Source organism: Schistocerca piceifrons, chromosome 3 (genome assembly GCF_021461385.2).
Source record: "Schistocerca piceifrons isolate TAMUIC-IGC-003096 chromosome 3, iqSchPice1.1, whole genome shotgun sequence".
NCBI classification, from domain to species: domain Eukaryota; kingdom Metazoa; phylum Arthropoda; class Insecta; order Orthoptera; family Acrididae; genus Schistocerca; species Schistocerca piceifrons.
The window spans coordinates 889,894,074-889,914,732 of record NC_060140.1 but is presented as its reverse complement, the minus strand read 5'-3'; positions in this window follow the sequence as shown (position 1 = coordinate 889,914,732).

Sequence of the window (20,659 nt, the reverse complement as noted above, 5' to 3'; positions counted from 1 at the left end):
CGCCGCCGCCGCCGCTGTCGCAGCAGAAGGCTACGCAAACGACACGGCTGCCGCTCTCCGAACCAGAACGTCCCAGTAAGATACAGTTGTACGAAACTTTCAATAAAAGTTATCTTACGTAAAATTGATGTTTCATTCGACCTCATACCCGAGCCAAGGGAGAACCCACCCTGCCCACATGTTGTAAGAGAGAAAAGTTAATTTATTTAATATTTTTACCCTGACAGAATGCTTTAGAATGTTCATTCTGACAATTGACAGCATCCAAAGAGAAATCCCAGTTACATTAGGTGTCAGAAGCCGTAATAGTTGTTACATTTGGTGTCAGAGAAAAAACCCTTGGCTCAATATGAGGTGTGAATGACAGTCACTAAAGGTCCACAGTTAGTATTGTTTAATGTGTGAAGCGATAGAGGTTTGCATATCAGTCGTAATATTTTCTTTATTTAGAAGTGTATTTTCTCTCATAATTTTAAGAGTTTGTCGAAAAAATTTAAACATCCTTTTCATTCAGTGTGGTAAGATTGTGTAACTAATAGTTTGTAAAATGATGACACGAAATCGTACAAAGTCAGAGTCAGCACCACAAGCGGTTTCTACTGAGGAAGCTATTAAGAGCTTAGTTAATCAAATAGCACAGCTTAAAAATGATAATAATACATTATTTAAACAGTTGAGTGAGGTTAGGCAAACCAGTTCAATCCCTCCCACCTTAGATTCCTCAGCAGCAGCCTTAGTAACTCCTTTTTCAGGTAAACCTGGCGAGGATATAACAGCCTTTTTTGATGATTTAGTAGCAGCTGCAAAGTTAGGATCATGGTCAGATGAACAGCTCTTACAAATGACAAAGTTAAGATTGACAGGAGAGGCTAAAGCACACGTCTTATACCATGAAGAATTACGGAATGCTCCAACATTTGAGGAATTGAAGAAAGGATTGCTTAAACGTTTTCAAAAACAGAACAGCTGTAGATTTTATAGGGAACAGTTAAACGCTATCACTCAGAGGCAAAACGAGTCGTTAGAAAGCTTTGTAGATAGGATTAGAAAAGTTAATATTAACACCTATCAGTTGAAAAGTAGTGATGAAGCAAATAAAGTTATTTTACAAGAGGCAGAAATTAGAGCTCTGGATACATTTTTACGTGGGTTACCTCCTGAAACGTCCCGTCGTGTCAGGGCAGAGTTTCCTAAAAATTTAGCAGAAGCTGTATCTGTGGCGACAGCTTTTGAGGAAATTGACATTGCCACCAGATACAAGGAGAAGCGAAATATATTTTCAGCAGGAGTACGATGTTTTAGGTGCGATCGACAGGGACATATAGCAAAAAATTGCAGACAACCTCAATGCACTAATTGTTAAAGAATAGGTCACACATTCAAGGAATGCAGCTCTAAGAAAGTTTTTGGAAATAGAAATCAGTTAAACTCAAACGGGAATGTCGGAGCCGCCGCCAGGCGTTCCCAATAAAATTTCATGCCATTAAGGCGAATGTGAAGGCGGAATGCTGGTTATCTGCTACCATACAGGATAAAGAGGCAAGGATACTAGTGGATACAGGCACAAACGTATCAATAGTAAGTAATGAATGTATTGGAGAAAAGAAATATGACCCTCCAAGGTATAGATTGAGTGGAGTAGGAGGAGGTACAGTTAAGTCATTAGGATGTACATCATTGATTTTCTACATTCATGGTGTACAATTTCAGGAAGATGTAGAAGTGGTAACAAAGGTAACTGACGGGTACGACGCGATCCTAGGGTTGGATTTCCTGAATAAACATCACGCTAAAATCGACCTCAGACAGCAAACTGTAGAACTTAGCGGAATAGTGTTTCGGCTAGGTGACACCGCTGCAAAGGGCCCTCTGCCACAAGATTTCCCTAACCGGAAGGCGAAATCAACTATACTGCGTGCAACGTCCTTGAAGGTTGATTCGCGGGATCAGATACCATCTGGCTCAGGAAAACTTCTCTGGATGACCGTTGACCACGAAGTACCTACAGATACAGTGTGTCTAATAGAGCCTTTAGAGGAAAATGAGGAATTAGATGCATCACATTGTTTTGTACGTAGGAGTGTTGTACGGGTTCAAGACGTTGAGGGAGAAAGAAAAGTACCGGTACATATTGACAATTTCGGAGTGGAGGACAAAGAGTTGCATAAGGGAATTTTAGTAGCTACAGTCAGTACTTTTGAAGAAGAAGATTTCATTTGGTCGGATATTAATGATGGTCAGAAACCAGACGCCTATAAAACCGCATTGCGCCAGAAGATTGAGCATTTGAAAGGAAAGGATAGAGACACGATAGAAGCAGTTTTAGTTGAGTTCCAAGATTTATTTAATGCAGAAGGTCCACTGCCAGCAACAGATATCACACAGCATAGGATCCCAACAGGAAATAGCCCCCCAGTTTATAGGATGCCTTATAGAGTTCCACATCACTTACAGCCAGTACTGGATGAATTTATAGAACAGCATCTAAAAGATGGAATTATAGAATATTCTGATTCGCCTTATAATTCAAATATCGTAATTATTCCAAAGAAGTCTCCCGACGGTACGAAACGATATAGATTTTGTTGTGACTACAGACACCTTAACAAACAAACTATCTCAGATGTTTATCCTCTTCCAAACATTACAGATATCATTGACAGTTTGGGTAACAGTAAATACTTTTCGACAATCGATTTACGTAGTGGATATCATCAATTGGAAGTTGCTCCTGAAGATAGGCATAAAACAGCATTTTCTACCCCTGGAGGCCACTGGCAATTTAAAAGAATGCCTTTCGGTTTGAAAAATGCACCAGCAACTTTTCAAAGACTACTCGATGGAGTATTGCGAGGACTCAAAACTCAGCAATGTTGTGTATATCTAGACGATATTATTGTATTCTCCAGAGACATTAATGAACATGCTGTGCGTCTGCGTAATGTTTTTCAGAGACTTAAAAAAGCTAAATTAACATTAAATATGGAAAAATGTACTTTTGCATTGACAGAGGTTACATACCTAGGGCATGTCATTAGTGAAAAAGGAATTAAAACAGATCCTCGATTAATTTCGGCAGTTAAGGACTTCCCAACACCACAACGCGTTAAGGAAGTACAAAGTTTCATTGGTCTCGCATCGTATTACCGAAAATATGTTCAAAATTTTGCTGAAATTGCCCGACCCTTAACCCAATTATTGAAAAAGGGTGCAAAATTTCATTGGTCTGAAGATTGTGAATCTGCATTTCAAACCCTTAAAGATAAGTTAACACACAGTCCTGCATTAGCCTACCCAGATTATAATAAAGAATTTATTTTATCCTGTGACGCAAGTGGTCATTCAGTAGGAGTTGTTTTGAGTCAGAATATTAATGGCGCGGAACACCCCATAGCCTATGCTTCGAGACAACTAACAACGGCAGAAAGAAATTATTCCACAATGGAGAAAGAATTGTTAAGTGTTATTTATGGTATAAAATTCTTTAAATGCTACTTGTATGGTAGGAAATTCAAGGTCATTACAGACCACGCAGCTTTAAAATGGTTGCTTGGATTAAAGGATCCATCTAGTCGTCTTACCCGTTGGGCCCTATGTCTTTCCGAAATGGATTTCGAAGTTATCCATAAACCAGGCAAAAAACACATGAATGCAGATTGCCTAAGTCGGAAAATAGCACTTTTGGAAGCAACAGGCCGAGATACTGAGGACTGGAGAAAGGCACAAGATGAGGATACAGAATGTAAAAAATACGCAACTCAAAAACAATTTTGCTTTGAAGATGGTGTATTATGCCGTAAAACAAAACTTGGACCGCGAATTGTTGTTCCCCAACACCTTAGACAAGAAATAATGGCAGAGGCCCATGATCATATCCTTGCAGGACACGGTGGACAGCGGACAACCGAAAGACGAGTAGCAGAGCGATTTTGGTGGCAAACCAGAAAGCAGGATGTTGCGCAGTACGTTCGTCATTGCATTGCGTGCGCACAACGAGCTGAACTTTCTCGTTCAAAAATACCCTTACAGAGGCTCCCCGAGGCTTCATGTCCATTTCAAATCTGCGGAGTAGATCTCTACGGGCCATTTCATAAAACACCTGCTGGTAATAAGTATGTTCTTACAATTATAGATCACTTTTCACGCTACCTAGCTATGGTGAGTCTCCCAGATCAGCAAGCAAATACAGTTGCCCAAGCTTTAGTTAACAACTGGATACATAAATTTGGAGTACCTGAAGCTATTATCACAGATCAGGGATCTAATTTTATGTCTGAATTAATGAAACAGCTATGCCACTTATTAAAAATACGCAGATTACGCACAACTCCGTTACACCCTCAGTGCAACGGGCGCACAGAAAGAGTTCATCGGACAATTGGCAAGATGCTTAGTTATTATATTAACGAACAACATTCTAATTGGGATACGTATTTACCAATAATCGTGTCGGTATACAACGCCAAAACGCATGAAGCAACTGGCATGTCACCTTATGAAGTGGTCTATGGGAAAAAAATGCCGTCCCCTTTTGATGTAATCAGGCAGAAAAACGGAAAAGTCGGAGAAACAGTAAGAGATTTCAGTCGAATGATGAAGGATGTATGGAAAAAGGTTCAAAAATCTAATACAAAGGCTTTGGAACGACAGGAAAGATTAGGTAATACCCAAGCTAAATATCCAAATTACAAAATCGGTCAGTGGGTTATGCTTTCAACTCCTTACATAGCGAAAGGAAAAACGAAGAAATTTGTAACAAACTACAGAGGTCCTTATCTAATTATTGAGATCATGTCACCAGTCAACGTAAATTGCAACTGCCCACCCGAACTACCATTGTCCATGCAAGTCGTTTAAAACCTTTTAAGGGCGCTCCAGATGTAATTCCTTCAACAATAGTATCTGCTTTTCCGAAGGGTGGAGGAAGTTCCCGTAAAGGAAAAAGAGTGGCCACGCCAGCACAACATACTGACACGGCACCATACAATCTTCGACCAAGAGTGCGAATGTCCTAGTTGAATCTTAGTAGACTGTAGTATACAAATGTAAATAATTAATAAATGATAATGGTTTATTTAAAAAAAAAAAGTTGAACGTAGAAATATGTAGATCTTGTAGTTAACAATGTATTTCCTATTTTCTTTATTTTTGTTTTTTCTAGGTTCGTGGGTCTATAACCATGTTTGCTTTTTTCAGAAATCGCCATGCAAGCGTCTCCTACACAAAATCTATCCTACCTCAATGACTCCCCTGACAGTTCCCTTCTGAAGTCATAAACTCACAGCAAGGCAAAATTGATGCCAATGTTATGATGCAAAAGGTCTTAAAATTAAAAGGGTATATCTGGAACCTTTGTGTTGGTGTTTCTGCTTTGTACAGTTTTCTTTTATTTAAGACGAAAAAATAAGCCAAATAATAATATACCATTTCATCAAATCCCTGTTAACTGGATACCACACTCTTAACTGGTGTACTTCAGTAGTTACTTTTGAGCATTAGTGTATTAATTTTGTTTATTGTACTTCATTCGTCATTAAACAGTCTCTTGTTAAAATACACAATACTGTAGAATAGATATTCTTACATTAGTATAGGGTGGATTAAACAGCTGTTGCCCTGTAATTTTCTAAGTGCAACATCTTTTTTTTGTGTATTCATTGTCATCAAGAATTGTTACACTTATTACAACCATTTATGTAAGAACTATGTGATTCATGACCGTACAGTGCTTTTGTGAAGTGATAAAGTATTTTCCACATACTTAATGTGAAGCGTGTGTAATCTTCTAAGTCGAGAGTTTTCAGTGCTTGTGCTTTTTTCCGTGTGAAGAGTGGAGGAATGATGAGTGGTAAATTCGAGGGCGAATTTCTCTGAAGGGTGGAGGAATGTTGAGTGGTACTGAAGTAAATAAATTAGTGAAATCAAAGTGAACTAGAAATTAGAATATAAATGAAAAACTTGGTTTAGTTTAGAGAGTTACATACTGGCATTCAGCGTGCAGAACAGCAGAACAGAAGAAACAATGACCATGAAGTCAGCGAGTTCCACATAAGCGGGCACTGTCGATTAAGCCGTCAGGGCATCGCCCGACCGGCTCACGTGTTTCTCAGTTGTCGCATGTGAGCAAAGGCCCTCGCCTACATTCCAAGAGCCAATGACCGACGTTAAGAAGATTCTTCGAGAAGCTTTTCAACGTGACGGAAGAGGCAATGACCGGCTCACGTGTTTCTCAGTCGTCACATGCGATCAGAGGCCCCCGCCTACATTCCAATAGCCAATGACCCAGGTCAAGAAGATTCTTCGAGAAGCTTTTCAACGTGACAGAAGAGGCAATGGCCGTGAAGTCGTTCACCTCCAGTGAACTGAAGTGAATAAATACGCGAGACGCGGTGGCCCCGAGAGAGGAAGACAGTTGAAGACAGATGAAGACAGATGAAGACGGTTGAAGACAGATGAAGACAGATGAAGACAGACGGAGATGAAGACGAGAGACGAAGGAAGGAAAGAAGAGTAGCAGTAGTTTTCAGTCAGTTTCGGTGCTGAAGACCGTCATGCAAGAAGAGACTACATCATGCACAGTCGCACCAAGTCCGCCGCTGTAATGGAATAGCAAGCAGCAGCCGCGGCGCCAGAAGACAGAAGTTAAAAGGTATTGGAAGTCTGATTTTTACATACCCGGGTGACTCGTGAGGACGGGAAGGAGACGGCCTCACATCAGTAGTTACCTGTGAGCTGGGATGAAGACCTGACAGCCGAAGACTGGCAAGCGGGAGTCCGTGGTTCGAGTTCGGGACACTGGCCTTCCCCCGCCGCGCCGCTCCGCTGGTCGACGCACAACACACGCGGCCGCTTAGAGAAGAGAAACACTGGGACGCCACACCCAAGGTATCATCCGATGCACGACTTCGCTCGCAATAATTAAACGGGCCACCTCGCGCTGCGCGTCTCCGGTCAGCTGGGCGAGACGGCGACACGAGATACACACCGCTACGCGTAATCAGACGCCGCCGCCGCCGCCGCCGCCGCCGCCGCCGCCGCCGCCGCTGTCGCAGCAGAAGGCTACGCAAACGACACGGCTGCCGCTCTCCGAACCAGAACGTCCCAGTAAGATACAGTTGTACGAAACTTTCAATAAAAGTTATCTTATGTAAAATTGATGTTTCATTCGACCTCATACCCGAGCCAAGGGAGAACCCACCCTGCCCACATGTTGTAAGAGAGAAAAGTTAATTTATTTAATATTTTCAGCCTGACAGAATGCTTTAGAATGTACATCCTGACAATTGACAGCATCCAAAGAGAAAACCCAGTTACATTGAGTGACAGAAGTGTCACATTTAGTAACACAACTGTTACAGTGGAGCTAGGGATTTTCAGGTGTGTGGAAATCTCGTGTACAGATGTATGACACAAGTGATCCCCAATCACCTGACGATGTTCAGATTACCTGAGTTCCACGGATTGCCCCACTTTGCTCTCTAACAATGACTACTGAGGTCACTGATATGAAGTACCTGGCAGTAGGTAGCACCACAAGTCACCTAATATGAAGTGGCCGCGCAAGGCACCTAATATAAAAAACGGATGTTTTTGGGTGTGGCCAGATACTTTTGATCACATAGTGTACCAGTACTGGTGATCTGAACATACAATTCGGGATAAATCGTTTCATAATTGTTAAATCCGAGATAAACAGCGTTCCTAATTTAATTTCTAAAAAAATTCGAGACAGAGCTAGAGAAAAGGTTGGACAGTAGGGGGTGGATGGTCACCTGAAGAGTGTGCACTATCTGCTGTGCATAGGTTACCTAAGCGATATTCCAGTTGCATGCTGATGCAAGCTTACAGTCTGCACAAGTCCCACCCAAAGAAAAAATGTAATGGGGTTGCACAAGAGCTGTGTGTCCAACCTAGACTGTAAAACCCATTCCACACAGTTTGCCAACTGTTGGAGGGCAGCCAGTCAATAACTAACATGAGAAAATGAGAGAAAACAGTTTTAGGTCTGTGTGAAGATTATGCCGCAAACTGGATCTTTCTGCCTTTACCCATTTCTAAAACATACTTTACCAAAGTTGTAAAGACAGTTTTGGAACATATTGTATGCATGTATGAGAGAAGCTAAGGGTGCTTGCGACTGCATTTCTAATAGACTAAAACAAAGAAACTATGTATAGTTAAGGCCCCCTTTAATGGATTTTGATGTTGATTCATCACAACCTTTTTCCAGTCAATTGAATTTTTACAGGCATGAAAAAAGGTCCAGGTTTACCCTATACAGTTGTATGAATATCCCTCCAGCACATCTCTGTACAGCATCAGAACTACGACTAATCTGGGGAAATCCAGATGTATTGCAGCCCCAGTTGGAGGTGCAAAGGTGAGTGCAATGGTTCCCTTAAGGATATACGAAGAAGAAAGGATTTTGGTTCGTTAATGTGACAGTTTCCATTCTGGATGTCCACAAATGCAAAATCATTTGAATATTCAGCCATATATTTGTGTGGAAGGTAAATATTTTGTACAGAAAACTACATCACCAGCTAAATATGTGCACATTTTCAGTTTTGCAGCTAGTGTTAAAGCTATAAAAAAATTCACAAGCACAAATATTCAGGACTATCTGCATGGTGTTAGGAATCTGTATGTGGCTAGGAGAGACTATTGAATACTTATAAGTCTGTTTAAGAACCATGTTATATTAAAAAGTTTTTCTATTTATGTAGTTATTTTCTGCTTTTTAGTCTTTTGTGTGTGAATTTTTTCAGTTGATTTCAAATGTTTTGATGAGACTGGAGCAGGACATGTGGTAAAATTCAATGACTCAACCAATATATTTTCACAAGAAGACTGCAGATGTGAAAACTAGAGAGACTCGAGCTGACAGGGAAGCTTAGCCGTTTAAATGAAAATTATTTGCGACTGGAATAAGAAAAGAGGGAAATAGCAATGGTACACCTAGCACCTACTCTCAGTCACACACCAAAAAAGAAAGTGAGATAATATTGGATTGTCATCCAGGTCTGAACTATGTTGACAGTTTCAAGTATTTAGCATATCAGGAAGTTAGCTTAAAATCAATTGTAAAATTTTTACTGAACGGACATTGACAAACAGACTGAAAAACAAAGTACCCTCCGCCAAACAACAGACTCGAAAGTGAGTTAATAATACAGTATTATTCACTTCTGAGAAATGTTGAAAGTTTCAAGTCTCTATCTTACCAAGAGACTAGTTTGAAGTAAATTGCAAAATTTGTACCAAAAAAAAAAAAAAACAGACAAGAAACAAACCTAATACAAACCTGTTAAAAAGTGTTTGTCCATTTATATATACATAAATTTTCAAGGCAGCACCAGATGTTAAACTTTTAAAACCAACCAAAAATTAATGTTTAATGTCGCAAATACGAGAATTCGTATTTCAGTAAGTAAATGTATTTTTAGGAATATCAAGTTCATTCACATCTCCTTGAAATAAAATACTTCAATTTTTATTTAAAAAAAAGTTGTCACCTGAGTCACGTTTCATGTATAACCGAAAAGATTGAAAAAGTATATAAATAAAAACACCAAAATCCGGTGAAAACATTATATAACGCCTGAAACCGAAGTCGACTTGTTTCAGTCAGTCGTCTGTCATTGAATAAAACCACACAAACACGGTGAGTGAGTGAAAACATTCATATAGCTGACATGGCCGCTGAGACTAGTTTCATTCAGTTGTTTCATTCGACTGAAAAAAACGACTGAACGAAAAAACAAGCGACTGTCCAATCAATCGTTAAAAAACTGTCGATCGACAAGTCCCTGGTACGTTTTTGGAGGTGCATGGCACCAGATGTCGACACACAGGTCACGTATTTGTCGTAAATTATTCGCCAGAGGTTTGTATGTGGAACTTGGGCCCTATAGCATTCTGTTTGCATACCATCAGGTTCAGGTCAAACGAATTTAGTAACCAAAACGGTAGTGTAGGTAACATCCTCCTCAAACCACTGTAGCATGATTTTGGCCTTAAAGATGGATAGTTATCTTACAAGAAGATTCCGTTACTATTGAGATAGCCATCAAGGGGGAAGGGTTGCAGGTAGCCATCAATAATGCCCACATACTCCGCAGTAGTCATGTAGTAAGCTTCGTTCACGATCACAGGTACCATGCAAGACTAGGTGAATGTTTCTCCACTGGCCTATGTCTGTGACATTACATATTTCAAGTAGCCATTAACCTGGATGACGACATCCATACATGGCGATCGAACTGGTGTAAGAAGAAACATGATTCATCCAGTCAGGTCACTTGTTCCCACTGATATACTATCAAGTCTAGATGATCCAGCACCCACTGCAACTGTAGTTGATGATGTCATTTGGTTAGTATGGGTACTGAACAGTGTGCTCTGAATGCTTGTGCCTTCACCATCATTGTACTCTGTTGTCAGATAAGCCTCAGATCGCCACTTATCCTGGTTTATAGATAAAGCTTCTGGCCTCCACCTTAAGTAATGAGATGTGGATGTCCTACACTTCATAACTTACTTGTGGCTTCGTCGTCCTTCAACCACATTTGATAGAAGTTAGCCAAAATAACATGTAAACAGCTGAGCAATTTCATTAGCGAGATGCTCTCCATAACAATGAACTCTTTCTCAAAGTTGCTGATATCAATGGATTTCCCATTTGTAGCACATATCGTTGAGAGAATGATTCGCCATTTACCTTTACTCTGCTTTCACAGTTTCCTCTTCTTACAGCAACGCCACCAAGGGGCATTCAACCTCGCCCTGAGCAGTGGCCATAATGTTTTAGGTCATAGAGTGTACTGCCTCAGTGAATCACAGTGACTCTCTTGTTAATATTTTTGCTAACTACTTCACCCACAGGTCATACAAATGGTATTATTACCAGTTTCCACTTATTACCAAGTCATCTTAAGACAATTTGAATATATTCTGTAGAATCTTGGTGAAACTTTAATGATAGCATTTGCGTGACCTGAGGCTGAAATACAGGATGTGGCAGAACTGATTAAGGAGTTTTAAGGAGCAACAAAAAGTAAATCTGATGTATGGAGAAAAAATGTTTTCATTTTTTAAATTAGTGCAATATACCATATTACATTCACTTAGTTTTCAAAACAAAGTCCTCAAGATGGCGGTCGTTAGCATCAATACATTGATGTAGTTGATCCCTGAAGTTTCGAGCTGCTCTTGCACACGAATCACTTCGTCAATAATCCGCCCTTTAGCTTTGGTAAGGTGTGAGGGCGGCTATTGAAAACCTTTTCCTTCAGATACCCAAAGAAAGTAGTCACAAATGCTCAAATCTGGTGACCGAGCAGGCCACCAGACATCACCTAACAAAGAGACGAGGCGTCCCGGAAACATTTCACTCGAAACATCAAGTGAAATTCGAGATGTGTGAGAAGTAGCTCCATCCTGATGGAACCACAAATCCCCCAGTCCATTCTGGGTTGCAAAAAATTTTGCAAGACTGAAACATAACATGTGGAATTCACTGTCACAGTCACTCCTTCCTCCTCAAAAAAGTAAGGGCCTATCACGCCAAATTGTGATATGGCACACCACACTGTCACTTTAGGCGAATGTTGCGGTCTTTTATGAATACTTCAAGGGTTATTTTCAGCCCAGTAGCGAAAGTTTTGCTTATTCACGCACCCACTAAGATGAAAATATGCGTCATCACTACTGAAGAAAGCTGCATTCAGAGGGACATGAGGAAGCATTTGCTCACACAGATTTTGATGGTTGGCGTAGTCTGCTGGGCGTAGTTCTTGAGCAATCGTTATTTTGAAAGGATGGAACTTCAAATCGCATTGCAGAATCCTTCTCAAACTGCGGTCTGAAACCCCCAATGCAACAGCACGTCATCGAGCAGAACGTTGCGGCGATTGTTGAATTGCTGTTCTCACCTGCTGCACATTTTCTGGCGTTCTGGTTGATCTGCGTCAGCCATGTGTATCTATTCTTAGTGTGCTACCGGTTTCCTCCAACTGCCGGACCCAGGACCGAATTGTGTTTGCATTAGGAACTTTGAACTGTCGCCGAAATGCTCGTTGCGTAGCGATCACAGATCTGTTGCTTTCATAATAAGCGCGAACGGCGAAACCACGATGTACACCGGTCCAGAGCATGTTGGCTACTGAAAGGGGGTCAACGAGTGAACAAAGGCAGACCACGTGCAACTGCCTACCCCCACCACAGCCCCATCGGTAATCGAAAGAAACTGCTTTGTCGGTTCTGCCACACTCTGTATTTAATAAAAAAAAGTGGATTTGTTCCCCTCCAATTGCCACCATAGCATCCATACCTAAATCAGAACGCACCTGTGCTCTACCAAAGGATAAGATTTGTGGTAGTAGTGTGTCGAACATCTTAAAATGGATCTAAAATATAGAAAATGGAAACAGACTGATACTTTGGCTCCTGTGAACTTGAAGACAGGAGAACAGCAATAGGTCACGCTAAAAACTGTGTGACGACTGATAGAGCAATCAATCTTTGATAGACAGGGAAATCGAAAACGATATCACTCAGCATGGATTCAAATGAAGAGCCGGCATATTGTCCACATCTGAATCGGCAGGTGACTCATTGACATACACAGCTGATGAAGATAACAACATCACTATGGTAAGTAGTTGCATGGAGAAGCGATGAGAGCTTTTAAACTGAAACAAATTTACTTGATGTCTTGTTTCCATTCTGTTTCTGTATGTGCATTTATTGTAGTGGTATGTATGTATATACACTGATGGAAAAAATCGCAACTCTAAAAAATAATTAATGTAGAATAACGAAATTTTGGGAATACATTTGTCTAGGTAACATATGTAAGTGATTAACATTTCAAGATCACAGGTTATGTAAGCAGCACATGACTCATTTGCAAATGTGAAATGTTATTACATTGATAACCGGTGCAATCACCAGAATGTTGAATTTAATCATGTGCAGGGACGGTTACTGCTGTTAAATATGGGTGACACTGAAATTGTAATCTGATTATGTCCCTCATGTGCCCGATTGGAGGCAGATCTAGTTATCGGGCAGGCCAAGGCAATGCATCGACATTCTGTAGAGTATGCTGGGTTACAACAACGGTTGAGGGCGAGCGTTATTCTGTTGGAAAACATCCTCCGGTATGCTGTTCATGAATGGCAGCACAACAGGTCAAAATCAACAGATTAACGTTCAGATTTGCAGTCAGGATATGTGGGATAACGAAGAGAATCCTCCTGCTGTCATTCTAATTCGCACCCCAGACCATAGCTCCATGTGCATGTCCAGCATGTCTAGGCCTCAAAATGGTTGACTGCAGACCCTCAACTGATCACATGCACTGACGCAGAATTAGCGTTCATCAGAAAACTTCACTCTGCGCTCCAATGTGCTCTCGCTTGACACCACTGAAGCTGCAAATGACGGTTGTTTGGGATCAGTGGAATGCACTCTACAGGGCGTCTGGCTCGAAATTGTCCTTAAAGCAACAGATCTGTAACAGTTCATTGTGTCACTGTGGTACTAACTGCCGCTCAAATTGCTGCTTCAGATGCAGTACAATGAGCCAGATCCATACGCCAAACACGATAGTCTTCCTTCTTAGTATTGCCACGTAACCATCTAGAGCCCGGAATTCTTGTGACCATACATTCTCGTCACCACCCCTCCCAGAAATCATGTACAATGGCTGGCAAGTCTTTCTGCAACATCACAGTATGAGCATCCAGCTTCTGATAGCCATGATACTCGATCTGGTTCCAAGTCAGTGAAGTGTTGATAATGGGGTCTTTGTTGTCTTCAAAACATTTTTGACTAACATCATCTCACTATGTTCAATCTCATACGAAACTAACGCTGACAACTGAAGGGCTTATTTCAATAGTGGTACAAGTCCATTACCTCCACTTTTCTATCTATACTTTTTCTGAAATTAATGCTCAAAACAAACAGAAAAAAAGTTCATCTCTAGCAAGAAGCCACATGCTTGAATATCTATGGTATCTCAACTTCAGATTTTTCAGCGCTCATTTAACTTTAGGACTCTGTATCTCAAAATGAACAAAAATGGACTTGTACCACAATTGAAATAAGCCCTTCAACTGTTACAGGTTGTATTTAAGGCAGACCTGATTTAAGCCTCATAGTGGCGTTACTAGCCCCACTCTTACGCAGTTGTTGAGAACTTTGAACACAAATAATCTTTCACGTGTATAAACACGCCTACCGCGCATTGTATGTAGTGTGTGACAGAACTTCACTTGCCAGTATATGCTGTTATTACCTCTATCTCACTGCTTCTCAGACATAAACACGATGCTACTGCCAGCATGGGAAGTTCCTCAGTTTGGTTTGCTAGGAATTAACCATTTCACATTTGCGACGCTGCATGTGACAAGTTGATGTGGTACTGAAATGAGCATATGTGCGTATGAGCAGTGATCCATAGTTCATTATCTTGCTTTTATTTTGTTTCTTGTGATATTTTTATTTAATGTGGCAGTTTTAGGTTGGTGGGTGGTGTTTTGAACTGTCGTTGAAAAATATACCACTAGAGGTCACACCTGAACTCTCATGTTTATGCCACCTTCATCCTAACTAAAATTGAGCGGTAGGCGTTACAAAACACTGTTTTGTTTTGGGTTGCGCATTGCTTGCGGTTTTCTTTTCTTATTTTGAAATGACTGAAGAGACTAATCCTGGTCCATAAAGGGGTCTGAGAATGACTTTTACAAAAAAGGAGTTGGCGACCCCTGTGATAATGTATGAGTTAAGACTGTAGTCGTTCTGATACAATGCTATAACATTTTTTCTCAAAGTTGTCAATGTGGTGCAATAATGCAATCAGGGTATGAAGATGGATGGCTACACATCCTTTATGTGGTAAATAGAGCGTAGAGAGTCGAGTGTCCCTAAAATCGAACAAAAAGCCTATCACTGGTAGAAGGATTGAGAGGTAAAATCGGACAACACACCTTTATATTAGTTTGTGAACTCTTAAACCGTGGAATTTATGAATAAATAAAACTGTAATGTTCTATTTTAAACAAAGAATGCATGTGCTAAGTTTCTATAATATTCTGAATCTTGTGAAGGTATAAAAATATCAAATAAATAAGTATGTCAAAAACCAACTATCGACTATGGCTCTTGGTGGGCAGGAGTGATGTATGAGCCGTGAGAGTGTGTCGTTTGTCAACTGGCAGAAGGTTGCCAGACACCAATGCAAATGTCTGTGTTGGCTAGCTACATGATGGCTGGTGCAGCTAGCAGGGTCCCACAACATGGCTCAGCATCAGACAACATGATCCTGTGTCCACCTCATGCTACCCATCATAGGTAATGCTTCTCCTGCTGTTTATAGACTCTAGCTAGAATTACAGGTTGAATCAACCAGTAACATCTAGGTTACATGGATACCAGGCCCAAACGTACATGTGGCTGCCCTTTCCTCCGCCTTTCGGAAGAAGGGACTGTCATCATATTGTGAAATGACTTGTAAATTCATTGACTTCCTGAGGAACATTTTAGTAGCTGGCATTCGGTCCGTGGTGACAGTTTTTATATCTGCTGAGAATACAACATACAGAGCAGATTTTTTTAAATCATTGACTTTTCATCTCCTGCAATGTTGAAAATTACTTACTCTGTACGTTATTAACTTTGCTACAAAATTTTAAGTGGAGAACAATATCAGACCAGGCAGAGACCTGCCTGACAATACCTCATCAACAGCAACATTATGAAAATCACAGGTAAGTTATGGCATTGGGTTCGTCCATGAAGCTGAGAATAGCTATATCTAGAGTGTTGGTTTTAACATAGAAAGTTTTCGTTTGTGACGACTGCATGTGCGATAGAAAGAAGGAGAGTGGCTACAGAAAAACAAAGTGACCAAGGGTGATGCCAGGCCTGTTGCGAGTGGTGGAGATTTTATGTAGCAAAGAATATGAGGCCAGGCATAATGGAAGTAGAGAGTTGCCAGTTAGCTCTTTAGGGTACGCTTTTCTGTAGTGAGTATCTTGTACATTGAACATGTGGCTTTTAGAATAATTAATCTGAGTAAGTATGGTAAATCTAATGATGCTTGATAGCCAGAAAATTATTGACACCTGTACAAAAAAGGGACAAGGTAGTTTTATGACAACTAGCGTATTGTGCGTTATAATTCGCAATATAAGCATATCCAATGAGTTACAAGCTTTTGGAGAATCACAGAACACAGGCATTGGCTACCAGTCCTGAGACAAGGGAGCATCTTGTTCTTCTAAAGCTCTTCTCTCACACTGGGCTGTCTAACTCTTCGTTTATTTAAGCTCCTGGCCTACTGCCACGTTTATAGTGTTGGCATTATAAAAATTTTCGAAAGTCGGTGTATTTTGAAAAATGTTTAGTGGAAGAAACTAAAATATGTGATCTAATTTAATTTATTTGGCTTATTGTCTCTGTTCTGATGAAGCAGCTTTATGTGGCAGGGAATTAAACTTGTATGCCATGTGGATGAGTCACATTGGCGGATCACCCACTCTCGAGAATTCTCCAGGCTGCTGGTGCGGAGAGGAAACTGATGTCACAGGCATAGGTAACAAAAACCATATTTTGACTGTTTACCACTTTAAATTTTGAAATGTTTTTGTCTTTGGAAGAGTTAGGGTCATATGGAGTTTCTGCCAGTAGTTTGTGGCTGTTGACGGGTGATGACAGAGGGGTTGACTTCTGTCCATAACTGCTGGAAGCTGGATACAAAACTGTCAACAGGTCTAACCAGGTGCAGCTTGTGGTTTGTGTACTGGGGAAGGCTGCGACATTTATCGATCGGAACTAACCTAGACCCCAAGCAATGCTACACGTCAGTCTGTCACCACAATGAAAATTTCAGGATGGGGGTGGGAGAGGACAATATCACACTCTACCCAAACGTTTAATGCTGTAATCTTCTTTCTGTTTTGTAATCAACTACTAAATAATATCGAGAGATAACTCTGAGATAACATCTATAGTTAGCTTATTTATCCCTCAAAAATGGTTCAAATGGCTCTAAGCACTATGGGACTTAACATCTGAGGTCATCAGTCCCCTAGACTTAGAACTACTTAAACCTAACTAACCTAAGGACATCACACACATCCATGCCTGAGGCAGGATTCGAACCTGCGAGCGTAGCAGCAGCGCAGTTTCGGATTGAAGCACCTGGAACCGCTCAGCCACAGCAGCCGGCATTTATCCCTCAGTGTCGCATTTCCCAAATGTTTACCCCAACAAATCGTAGTAAACGACACGTCTTGGAGGTATCTTTAATGCGGTGTATACTAGCTTTGTCGCATGTTTATAGTTTTTGGTATTTTCCTTTCTAAACTTCAGATGTTTAATGTTTTGTGCACTCAAACTGTGGTGTTTATTAAGTTGGCGTGACGAAACAGTGATGTTCCCGGATCTTGTGCAGTGATTGGCTGACATGAGCAACAGTCATGGAAATGTACAGACCGGTTTGCTTATTTACATTTGTGGATTACAAAAATATGCATTTTAAGCGATATACTGAACACAACCACTCAGCTGCATTGTACATTGCTCTGTTAAAGTTGTATGTATATGCATGCGTGGATTAACTCTGTTTTTGTTCTTCATTATTGTATACATAGAATCTGGATGCACCAAATTCCTTCATTTTTATCCTAACCAGATTGCACATTGCATTTACACTGTGTTATTTTTGGAACTCGTGGTATGCTGCTGTTATTAGCAAGAAATTAAAACTCACTGATCTCACGCTTAATACACTCACAAAAAGAAAATTGCTAATAATGCACGTTACCGCAGTCGCAAGGAAACTATAGTAACCGGACATATTTCGCACAAGCCAAGGTTATTCAAGGGGTATATTTCGCCGATTTTTCTTCTAATCAGTCATGGAACTCTCGCTAGGTGGTAATACTTACGTTATCGTACGCTAGTGCACTTTGGGGAGACGTCTGCAAACTTATTCTGGCGGTGGATAGAACAGCCGATGACAGAAACAATAAAACTATTGAAACAATAATACTAAACATCAATTAAAGATGCAGCAAAGCATAATCGAGATATGTAGAGACAAAGATTCGACAGCGAGTTTTAGCAACTCTGTTCATCCCCTTTTGATGTAAGCAGTGGAACGTGAAAATTGCGTGCAGGTTGGTAGGACACCCATAGGCTGAAAAACCAGAGCTTCCAGGACGCCTGTAAGAGCTGTACTCCAGGAAACCACATCCCCAAATATCTGCTACGTGGAGCTAAGTGGGATTTCAAGGTTCAGCCTTAAGATGAGCTGCTACCTGTTCGAAAGACAAAACATGGTTTTTTAGTGAGTGACATCTGGCTGCACTGTTAATAAACATAGCACACAGCACATGCACAGGAGGGAAGCTCTACGGTTTTTGGAAGAGAACGTTTGAAGATGGCGTTATCTATCTGTACGTCATTGCATAAGCGTGATTTCTGCACCTGCGCTTTCTTCACGCGTGTGTTCTATACTCTGGGGCGTCGACGATGGAATACTGTCAGTTGTACATGGCCACGAACAAGGTTGAACCACCTGAAGATGTAGGACAATTAGTCAAAGGAAATACTGTGCAATTTGCACAACATCATCCAGCGGTAAACCTATGAAGACTATTTACAACTGATAATTCAAATTCTGTAATATGTTATAGAGAAATTTATTTCAATATGCATTTTGGGGCGGTTCCGATTCAGAGTCTTTAATTACAAGCTGCACCTGGGTCTAATACAGCGTTTTCAAATTGCTCTATCAGTAGGCTAAGGCAATCTTCTGTCGTTGTGGATGCATCACTGAGCTTGCAAGTTTTTCCCCTTGTATGACATGGTCCTTATATAAGATGAACATCAACAAAAGCAAAACGAGGATAATGGAATGCAGTCGAATTAAGTCGGGTGATGCTGAGGGAATTAGATTAGGAAATGAGTCACTTAAAGTAGTAAAGGAGTTTTGCTATTTGGGGAGAAAAATAACTGATGATGGTCGAAGTAGAGAGGATATAAAATGTAGACTGGCAATGGCAAGGAAAGTGTTTCTGAAGAGGAAAAATTTGTTAACATCGAGTGTAGATTTAAATGTCAGGAAGTCGTTCCTGAAAGTATTTGTATGGAGTGTAGCCATGTATGGAAGTGAAACATGGACGATAAATAGCTTAGACAAGAAGATAATAGAAGCTTTCGAAATGTGGTGCTACAGAAGAATGCTGAAGATTAGATGGGTAGATCACATAACTAATGAGGAGGTATTGAATAGAATTGGGGAGAAGAGGAGCTTGTGGCACAACGTGACTAGAAGAAGGGATCGGTTGGCAGGACATGTTCTGAGAAATCGAGGGATCACCAATTTAGTATTGGAGGGCAGCGTGGAGGGTAAAAATCGTAGAGGGAGACCAACAGATGAATACACTAAGCAGATTCAGAAGGATGTAGGTTGCAGTAGGTACTGGGAGATGAAGAAGCTTGCACAGGATAGAGTAGCATGGAGAGCTGCATCAAACCAGTCTCAGGACTGAAGACCACAACAACATGACATTCGAACATCAAACCGTCACTTGGTGTTGAGTCATGACCAGAAATAGAGCTATTTCGTGGATTAAGATCCAGGTGGTAAATGGGCAGAAGGGAAAACCCATATGTCTAACGAATAAATTGTAGCCATTCATTTTCACTGATCAGGATGTAACCAATACTTTGAACCTTAAATGATAGATTTCCACATGCTTTGTATTTAGCTGCTGCCTCCCCCTTCACCAACATTCTCGACATGTAATGGTCAACTTGCACTGATGCTATGAATAGTTACTTGTCATGATATTCCGAAAAGTTCAAGCCCATTCCGTTTCACTCACTCTCATTATGTCCCATCCACTACCAACGCCCATTATCTTTTACTGCTACTGAATGGATGTTTGCCGGCATCCGTGTGCTCGAATTGTTTTTTCATTTGCTTACATAGATAATGCAATGCTACAGAAGTGAGTTTCGTCAGTAAGTATTCTGTTTCATCGCATATATGACACTGTGCCTTTAGAATACAGTATAGGTCAGTTCACTCTGTCCATCACGGTAACGTCACGTCAAAGTGTATTCATACTGTTCACACACCATGACACGTCAAGTTAGGTCAAGTCACCTGATCTCAACTCGCATTGCTGTCCGCAACTGGTCTTCGCTTGGGTCCTGCGTGCGACGATTTTCAACTGTTTTTACCCGCGATGTGCAAATAGACAAGGCAGTAAATTATATCCATAGATACTGGAAACCACAGTGGACTCAAAGTGTTTGCAGTTTCCAAGGATAGTTTTTTTATTAAAGACGGGAGCCAGAAGAGCAAAAAAACACAAATTGTGTGGAGGCGAAAAAATGTCATTACATGATACAGAAGGGGAATCTCACACTATCAAGGAGCTTGAGGACGAGCAATCTGCATTTCATATTTTGGAAAGTCGAAGCATATGTTTTTTTTCATTTGTTACATCAAACTGCAGCCAGGATTCCTGAAAGGAACTCAGTGTTACTAGCTGTTGTCACTGCCTGTGAAAATTTAGATTGTTTTAAGGTTAACTTTAATTACTAGTCCTGTGCAAATTTTTGTGCAATATTT